The sequence below is a fragment of the Myotis myotis genome, unplaced genomic scaffold (genome assembly GCF_014108235.1).
Source record: "Myotis myotis isolate mMyoMyo1 unplaced genomic scaffold, mMyoMyo1.p scaffold_m19_p_4, whole genome shotgun sequence".
Taxonomy (NCBI): domain Eukaryota; kingdom Metazoa; phylum Chordata; class Mammalia; order Chiroptera; family Vespertilionidae; genus Myotis; species Myotis myotis.
Window position 1 is genome coordinate 68,054,719 of NW_023416346.1, and position 10,743 is coordinate 68,065,461.

Sequence of the window (10,743 nt, forward strand, 5' to 3'; positions counted from 1 at the left end):
GTACAGTGTTGGGCAAAAGTAGGTTTAGACTTGTGAGCACGCAAAACAGAGTTTATCCTTGTATTATTATTATTTATTAATTATTATTTTACTTTTCATAGAAACAAACTCAAACCTAGTTTTGCCCTATCATGTATATTAAACTGTTAAATTTGTATTACCACAAAATTTTCTAATGATATAAATGGCCAAAATTTAACATTACTGTATCAAATGGGTCCTTTTCAACCACAATTGTTTTTATACTAGAGGCCCGATGCAAGAAATTTGTGCAAGGGGCTCAGCCACCGTGGCATCATCCAGAAGGTTGTCCGGTCTAATTAGCATATTATGCTTTTATTATTATAGATAAGCGATAGTGAATAAAATTAAACATTTGCCTAGATTAACAATAAAAGACTTTAGTTACAAAATATATAACTGTGTTTTACAAATAAAAATCAAAACACTCATGACAAAATATTAGAAATATTCACAAGGCAAAGTTTTAAAGTGATGCATATGTTGATCTTTCAAAAATTTTTATCATAAACAAACCTGTAACCATATTAACTTGCAGCAATGGTGACAGAAAAGAACATTTTCATTTAATCCTTTTTTTTCTAAATATATTTTTATTTATTTCAGAGAGGAAGGGAGAGGGAAAGAGAGATAGAAACATCAATGATGATAGAGAATCGTTGATCAGCTGCCTCCTGCACGCCCCCTACTAGGGACTGAGCCCACAATCTGGGCATGTGACCTGGACCAGAATTAAATCCCGGACTTTTCAGTCAGCAGGCTGACACTCCATCCACTGAGCCAAATTGGCCAGGGCTAATCCTTTTTATAGTATCATAATTGTTTTCTTAATTCAAGAACATCATTCTAGCTTTTTAGTTTTGTTTTTTTCTTTCACGTTTTCCAAGTTGCTATGAATTTATTACCTATGTAGCTATGGTAAACTCACATAGCTGATTTTATTTTTTATATAAATAGCACATTCACATGTTTCAAAATTCAAAAGTGAAAAGTGATATAATGATAATTTTCTGCTTCTATTCTCGGGTACAGTTACCCTCCCTTCACACATGATACAAATATTATTGTCATTTGTTTTATGTCATTCCAGTAATATTTACTGCAAATAAAAGCAAGTTCATGCTTCCATATGTTAACCTCATTCCTCATATTTTTTAAACAAGTGGCAATATACTAATCACAGTATTCTGTACCCAGTTTTTCTACTTAATATATTTTGAAGATCTTGCCAGATCCACATATAAAGTAGTCCCTTTATTATATTTTATAGTTGTACAATATTCCATTATGCAGATATATGATAATTTATTTAACCAGTACTCTCTTGATGAGTGCAACACATAACTTTTTATATTAGGCATTTCATACATGTATAACTATATAGAATAAATTATTTGAAGGACAATGTTGGGTATAAGGTTAAATGCAATTGTAACTTGCCAAGTTGGTTTTCACCGATGTCTCAATTTATGCTCTCTAGTAATGTATGAGTCTGTCCCTCACCTTAAGGCAGCACATCTTTGACAGTCATAACTAATTCCTTTTTTTGCTCATCTAAAATTACAGAATTATCATTGACAACTCCTTTTCATTTATATGTTGCATGAAATTCATTAGGAACTCTTTTTGGCTCTACCTTCAAATTATATGTACAATCTGTCCACTTCTTACCACCTCCACTCTGGTCCAAGCAACCAAAAATTCTTATTTGGATAATTACAATAGACTCATCATTGGCCTCTCTATATGTCTCAACCGCCTTATACACTTTTCTCCTTAGACTACCTAGGATGATCTTTTAAAACTCTAGACCTAATCATATACATTTCTTGTGAAAAACCCTTAACTTTCATGCAATGTTACTCAGAATAATAGTTATTTAAAAATGGCCTTTGGATGATATGGATATTTACAAAGGACAAATCTAGCTATTATCCCTCTCTAGAGCCACCTAATCTTTTATCTCAATTTCTCTTTGACATCTGATTGTTTCTCCTGTTTTTCTATGCAGATATTCTTTCTGCTCATCAATGCACATGGCCTAAAAATTGACATATCAGTTATTTATTATTATTTTCATTTATCTTTATTATTAAAAGTATTACAGATTTTTCCCCATTGCCCCCCTCCACCCTTTTCCTCCATTCCCCCCCTCCACCCTGGATTCTCCAATTAACAGTCTACAAATTGATTAAATTATAAGGAAATAATTATATTGGTTTGCCTATATAAGGGGGTAAAAGGAATCTCTTAGCTAGAGATATGAAGCTTACTTCAAATGAAAAAACATGGTTTTGGCAGGCATTCTTAGCCTGAGACATACTAGCAAATAATGATCCCTTCCATAATTCTAAAATATTTTAAATTAAAACTCATATATTTGTATAGCTTTTTCATAAAACCTTTGTATTTTATATGTTCTTACCTCAAAAGAGGAATTGTCATAAAAAAACAAGGCTTTGAAACAGTTAGGAAAAAGAACAATAAGGCTTAAGAGTAGAGGATATTCATTTAATTTTTTATAAGCTGCACTGTACATATGAATTGATGGCCACCAATATGACAAAATATGCTGTGTCTGATTTTCACAAACATGTGTAAGAATCTCATTGGCTTTTACAGTGTGGTTTTAATATGATGATGACTAGAATAAGAGGGGATAAAGAGAGATAATCTTTCAAGTCATTTCTTCTTTTCTTCTTCTTATTATTATTATGATCATTTTAAAGTTTACATTCAATATTATTTTGTATTAGTTTCAGGTATATAGTATAGTGGTTAGACAATTCAAGTAATTTCTGATCCCACTGCTTTAGGCACAGTTTAAAAGATGTATTATGAATTATTTAAGATATTCAAAAAGTATAAAGAATTATTAAATGTACCGCCACTGATTACCTTAGAAAAAAAATACCGAAAATACAGTTGAAAGACCTTCTGTTCTCCCCTCCAATTCCTGATACTTGCTCTCCTCCTGAAACCAGGGTAATCACTATTCTGAATTCCTTTTTATTATACATTCTTTGGGGAAAAAATTATCACTATAAGTTTTTTTTCTTGCATCAGTTTATTTTATCAAACTATATTTACCTCCCTCTTTTTAATTAAAAACATATTTTTAAATTACCTTTATTCTTTTTTTACTATTAAAACCTTTTTTAAAAATACAAAGATACTGCAATGAATTTTAATTTTAAAAAATAATATTATCTATTGCTTATTGTTTCCTTTTGATACCAGCTTAAATGAAAGTTAGAAAAGACTTAAGCAGTTTATTGGACTGACTGAGATTTATTTTTTCCACTTATTGGGTGAGATGTGAGAATGCAAGAGAGGCCATAATGGGAGTTGTTAATTTAATTTTTTTTTTCTGTCCTGAGGGATAAATAAAAATTTTTGTTCCAGCACTCCATAAAAATATTTTTTTTCCAGAATATAAGGACTTGCTTCCAATTTCTCTTTACTCTTTTGTAAAAGTTATATTTTTGGTTCTGTTTTATATTTTTTTTAAATCCAAAAAATGATCAATTTACTAACTGTTTCATTCACATTGTCATTATTTTCTTGGCTTGGGCAAAACACACACACACAATATTTCTATTTTTATATAGTAATCAACAGATATAAAATGTAAATATGAGTTTTATAGCTATGAAGAAAATTATTATTATTATTATTATGCTTATGTCTTATAAAAGGCTATAACCAAGGTATATTATAGCTACTCTAAATTGGGATATATACCTAAACAAATGCTTACTTGCAAGTTTCTTTCAGGTTCCAAGAAACAATATTTTGGTCTGTTGCTATTTGAAATGTTTATATTCAATACACAATCTTTATTTCTGATCATATGGTAAACTTTCCCTCTTCAAGATTGTCAGAGATGAATTTCCAGTCCAGCATGTCAGGAGCTTAGAACTTGGCACTCCAATCTAACAACTAAAAAGCTAAACAAACGGACAACTATTTTTATATCTATAAGAGAAGTAAGGTTACAGGGCAAATTGCTTCTCCAAAAATTGGAGAGACAGAAAGGTGGATAAAGAGAATCACAATTTATGAGAGCAGAAAGCCACAAGCAGAAAGCTCCACAGGAACAAGTACTGGGATATGAAAACCTGAACTGAATTGATAAATCCGTGTGGGCTCAATGAGACAACCCTGAGATATTAAAGCTCCAAGGGAACCCAGTCTTATGTGGGGGACTCCATGCTTACATGAGTTTTACCACTAGGAGCTCTACCAAGTCTTCATGATTAATATTGGAGAAATATCCCTCATATGACTTTGGCAGTGAGGGTAGAGAAACAACCATTTTGAAATATACAAGAGCATTCTGTTCTAAAGATGGCCTGCCCTCAGAAAACAAACAAAAACACATAACTATTTTAGCAAAACCTAACTTGCTATGGATTTATTAGAAGCTAGCCTAACAAGGGGAAAAGAACTACTCAATTCCAGTTCCCTCTAGACCAGGGGTGGGCAAACTTTTTGACTCGAGGGCCACAATGGGTTCTTAAACTGGACTGGAGGGCCGGAACAAAAGCATGGATGGAGTGTTTGTGTGAACTAATACATGTTAACACTGCTGCTGGTGAAGGAGCGGAGGGGAGAGCAAGAGAACCCTCCGCTCTTTCGGCTCCGTGGGCCGGATAGAACAGCCAAACGGGCCGGATCCGGCCCGCGGGCCGTAGTTTGCCCACGGCTGCAGACTTTCACTTGAGGAAAGAGAAATACTCAACTTCAGTCCCCTTAAGACATCCAGTGCCATATAAGAGGGGGAAAATAAACCAAGAAGCATTTTTGAAGTTCACAGTTTAGGGGCACAAGATCAACAAAAGAAATTCTTAATCACAAGACTATAGAATTCTTCTGTTAGCACCTCACATTACTACTACATTACTAAATGACTCTTTATAACAGTTCTTTCATCATATGTCCATCTTTCAACAAAAAATTAAAAAGCATGCTAAAGGCAAAAAACAAAATTAAAACACACACAAAAAAACACAACACAGCTTGAAGACACTGAAAAAGCATCAGACCCCGAGGCATATATGCAAGGAATGTTGGAATTATCAGACAGGAATTTTAAAAATGTATAAATAATGCACCAAGAATTTTAATGAAAAAGAGTAGACAGCATGCAGGAGTAAATGGATTACATAAACAGAGAGATGAAAATTCTAAGAATGAATCATAAATAAATGCTAGAGATCAAAATCACTGTAACAGAAATGAAGAAGGTCTTTTAATTACTAGACTGGACATGGATGGGGGAAGAATCTCTGGGGATATGGCAATAGAAACTTACAAAACTGGATACAAAAGAGAAAAATCGCTAAAACAACAGAATAAAACATATAAGAACTGTAGAACACTATAAAATGTAGCATACCTGTATTGGGAATATAAAGAAAAGAAAGAAAATCAAGAAATGTAAGACATAAGAATGACTGAGAATTTTTCCAAAATAACGTCAGACTCCAAACCAGGAATGTCAGAATATATCAAGCAATATAAATGTCAAACAACTACACCTAGGAATATAATATTTAAATTTTAGGAAGTCAAATAAAAAGACATGTTTTAGAAGACTTAACATCCTTAAACTGTCCATACTATGTAAAGCAATCTATAGATTCAGTGCAATTCCTATCAAGATACCAATGGTGTATTTCACAGACCTAGAACAAATAGTAAAAAAATTTATATGGAACCAGCCCCCTCCCCCCTAAAAAAAGAGAGAGACTCAGAATTGTCTCAGAAATCTTGATAAAGAAGAACAAAGTTAGAAGAATCACAATACTTGCTATCAAGCTATACTCTCAAAACAGCATGATACTAGCATAAGAATAGGCATATAGATCAATGGAACAGAACAGAGAGCCCAGAAATAAACAAACACCTCTATGATCAATTAATATTTGACAAAGGAAGCAAGAGCGTATAATGGAGCAAAGGCAGTCTCTTCAATAGATGGTGTTGGGAAAATTGGACAGGTACATGCAACAAAAATGAAACTAGACCACCAACTCACATCATACACAAGAGTAAACTCAAAATGGATAAAAGTCTTTAAGACAGGAAACCATAAAAATCTTATAAGAATCCATAGGCAGCAAAATATCAGACATATCTGGTAGCAATATCTTTACTGATACATCTCTTAGGACAATGGAAACTAAGGAGAAAATAAGCAAATGGGACTACATCAAAATAAAAAAGCTTCTGAAACCATCAACAAAACAACAAGAGAGCCCACTGCATAGAAAACATATTTGCCAATGTTACACCGGATAAGTGTTTAATCTCCAAAATTTATAGGGAACTCATACAACTTAACAAAAGGAAGATAAACAATCCAATCAAGAAATGGGCAAAGGACCTACAAAAGACCAAGAAACATATGAAAAATACTCAGTCATTAATCATCCAAGAGATGCAAATCAAAATGACACCTGTCAGAATGGCTATCATCAACAAATCAACAAAGGACAAGTGCTGGCGAGTATGCAGAGAAAAAGGAACCCTCATGCACTGCTGGTGGGAATGCAGACTGGTGAAGCCACTGTGGAGAACAGTATGGAGCTTCCTCAAAAAACTAAAAATGGAACTCCCATTTGACCCAGTAATCCTACTTCTAGGAATATATCCCACAAAATCAGAAACACCAATCAGGAAGTATATATATACCCCTATGTTCATAGCAGCACAATTTACAATAGCTAAGATTTGGAAACAGCCTAAGTGCCCATCAGCAGATGAATGGATTAAAAACCTGTGGTACATCTATACAATGGAATACTACGCTGCCGCAAAAAAAGTAAGAACTCATCATTTGCAACAGCATAGATCGTCCTGGAAAGCATTATGCTAAGTGAAATAAGCCAGTCAGAGAAAGATAAATATTATATGATCTCACTCATTTTGGGAATTTAATGAACAATATAAACTGATTAAAAATAGAGCTAGGGACATAGAAGCATTGAATAGACAGTCAAACTTCGAAGGGAAGGCAGGGGAAGGTGCGAGGGGGGGATAAGGGATTAACCAAAGGACTTGTATGCATGCATATAAGCATAACCATTAGGCACAGACATTAGGGGGGGTGAGAGCCTGTGCTGGGGGGTGTGAGTAGGCTGGGAGAGGTCAATGAGGTTAAAAGGAGATATATGCAATGCTTTCAACAGTAAAGAATTAAAAAAAAAGAAACTAGACCACCAGCTTATACAAGAATATACTCAAAATGGATAAAAGATTTTAATGCAAGTCATGAAACCATAAAATATCCTAGAAGAAAACATAGACAATAAAATCTCAGACACCTCACATAGCAGTATTTTCACCAATCTATCTCCTAAGGCAAGGGAAACAAAGGAGGGGGGGGGGAAATAAGCAAATGGGACCAAATAAAATTAAAAACTTTGCACAGCAAAAAAAATAACAATCAACAAAATGAAAAGGGAACCCACTGAATGGGAGAATATATTTGCCAATGATACATCTCATAAGGGGTTAATTTCTAAAGTATATATAAAACTTATATAACACCCTGAAGACAAACAATCCAGTTAAAAAATGGACAAAAGAGAGAAGGAGCTGCCCCATAAGCCAAGTCAGGGGAAAAGTGAATAAGTGGAGGTGACACTGAGGGACTCCAGGGAAGTTGTAGCCATCATGACCACCTTCCAAACCAATACGGATCCTCTCCTCCGGGGTATATCACCCACCCCTAACAAGATTCTGGTTTGCTCAAAGAGACACCCACCTCTCCCCATAGTCAAGCCCTGAGACCTGGACCAGGAGAACCAAGATCCAAAGAATTTGGAGCAGAAAATCAGTACTCAACGTCCTCTTTTTGACTCAGCAGGCCCCAGGCCAGAAGCCACACATGAAACACAGAAATCAGAGAGATTGGTGGGGAATACTCTGCTTCGTAATCCATTGGAGGAGCTCAGGCCTAGCCATAAGGAACAAAATGTGAGGTCTGCGTTTCCTCCCCAGAAAGGGATTCCAGGGCTCATAGAGTTTGTGGCTGACCCTGAGGCCCTGGCTCCCATCCGGTCAGGTGAGGGGCTGAAGAGCTGTCACCTGGGGCATCAGCCCAGCCTGGCTCAGAGAGTGCTGGTTCAAGGGAGCCAGGGAGGCACCATCCAGAGGGGCCAGGGTACCTGCACCTCTACATATTTGGGTCCAAGAAACCCCCTCCCCCCCACAACCTGACTGGACCCTGCCGGGGCTTCCTGCTTTTTGAGGCTGGAGGGACCAGGACCCCACAGCTGGACCTTGTGCACCCAGAAGCTAGAGGCTATGATTCCACCTTCAGGACCTTCCTTTCATCCCTCTGCTCTCCCCACCTTCCAGGAGCTAAAAGAGAGACAGGTGGCAGCAGCCAGACTGTAGTGAGCCAGGCCTCAGGATTGCACCTGGAGAACCCAGTCCAGCCTGCTTCCTCTTTCCCAGAAGGAAAACATGAAGTAGTCACTCACTTAGATGAAGGAGGAAGGGGCCTTCTCAGTCTGGTCTGGCCTAGTGGTTCCGTTAAGAGAATGCTGGGAGGTAACCCACACCAAGGACAGCCATGACTGCCATCTGATGCCCTCCCCTGGCCATGTGCTGCTACCATCCATTCCCTGTCCATCCCCCTTTGGATCGGCTCAGTGTGTTTCCTCCCCTGGCTCCTCAGCTCCGCCTTCATATTCATTGTGAGGCATCTTGCAATTTGCCCCGAAACCCAGTTCACACCCCCATCCCATCAGCCCCCAAAGCTCAGCAGGCCCAATGTTTGAGTGGCCTCTCTCCTCAGTCTTGCCCTGAAAAGCCTGCCCTGCCCTGGGAGCAGATTGTAGTCCAGTTATTTGACCAGGAGAGATCTGGGAAACCACCGTGGCAACTCCTCATGGACCCCACCCTAGTAGAACCCCCAACATCCAAGAGCTGAAGATGCAGCGCATCATACCCTGAAGCAGCTTTTGCAACAGGAGGTAGAGGGGCTGGCAGGGAGCAAGTATGCCCCCCTTAATGGAGGCTCCTCTCTGGATATGGTTGAACTTCAGTCCCTGCTGGCAGAGATTCCTAGAACCCTGAATGCCCCAGAGCAGAATTCTGGGGCTTTCCGCCTTCCTGAACTGTTACAGCACTTTGGACTACCAAAGCCCTGCTTTCTAGAGGAGTGTGGGGAATCACAGCTCTGCCCTGGAGCAGAGCCTGAGGCAGCTCAGCCCTTTCCACCAGCAGAGCCAGGGTTCCCAGAGCCCTGCCGTAGGAGGGAGCCTGAGATACCAGAGCCTACCACCCAGAAACAGCCTGAGGTATCTGAGGTCTGCCCTCCCATAGAGCCTGGATTAATTCAGGCCTGCTCCCAGGGGAATACTGGACTTCCAGAGCCCTCCCTTGGGGTAGAGCCTGAGGCATCACAGGCCTGCTCTCTGGAACCTAGGTGTTCAGAGTCTAGTCCACAGTCCTGCTGTGGTCAGTGGGCTCCAACAACCACCAGTGTGATCTTCTCCTCTCAATGTCCACTTTGTATCAGTCCCCCAATCTGCTCACTCCAGTCTCTGAGGCCCCCAGCAGGCCAGGCAGGCCCCAGCAGTCTGGCCGTGAGGCAGCGTCTCAAAGCATGTCTGACTGCCATCCGCTACTTCCATTAGGTGTGCCTGGATGATGAGTGTGCCTTCTACACCAGCCGAGCCCCTACTTCAGGCCCCTCTTGGGTCTGCAACAATCCTGTGGCCAAGTTATAGGGCTGACAGGATGCCCTGTGTTTTATTCCAATTGATTCTGCAGCCCCTCCAGATTCTCTAACATAAAGCACCCACTTCCACCCACTCCTGCCCTATCTTCATTCTTCCTTTTAGCCCTTATTTATTTTTGGTCCACCCCGTGGGATTGGGAGTCTGAGAGTTGACATCCTTTTATCCTTCAATAAAGTTTCTAAAGTGTCTGGGAAAAAAATGAACAAAGGACCTGAATAGACACTTCCCCAAAGAGGATATATAAATAGGCAATAGATATATCAAAAAATACTCAATGTCACTAATCATCAGAGAAATTCAGATTAAAACCATGAGATATCACTTTACACCTGTCAGAATGGTTATCATTAATAAATAAACAAACAAGTGCTGATGAGAATAAGGAGAAAAGGAAGCCCTAGTGCACTGTTGATAGGAATGCAGACTGAAGCAGCCAGAGGAAAACAGTACGGGATTTCCTCAAAAAATTAAACATTGAATTGCCTTTTGGCCCAGCAATCCCACTTCTGGGACTATACCTTAAAGAACTTGAAACACTAATTTGAAAGAATATATCACACCTATATGCATAGCTGCATTATTTACAATAGCCAAGATCTGGAAACAAACCAAGTACTCCTCTGTAGATGAGTGGTGTTCCATTGTACATTTACACCATAAAATACTACACAGTTGTAAAAAAGAAGGAAATTTTATCTTTTGTTACAGCCTAGGTAGGCCTGGAGATTATTATGTTAAGTGAAATATGCCAGTCAGATAAAGCCAAATACCATATGATATCACTTACGTGTGGGTTCTAATGTGCATAATAAACAAGAACAAAATAGAAACAGAGGCATGGATACATGAAACAGGCTGACAGCTATCAGAAGGGAGTGAGGTTGGGGTTTGGAAGAAAGAAGGTGAAGGGATTACCAAAAAAACATTTATATCTAAAACAAATACAGACAACAGTGTGGTG

At 38.4% G+C, this 10,743-nt stretch overlaps 1 pseudogene; it reads left to right on the forward strand.

Annotated features, from left to right (window-relative positions):
* Positions 1–7,704: 7,704 nt before the first annotated feature.
* On the forward strand, positions 7,705–9,677 carry LOC118653449 (annotated as a pseudogene).
* The last annotated feature ends 1,066 nt before the right edge of the window (positions 9,678–10,743 follow it).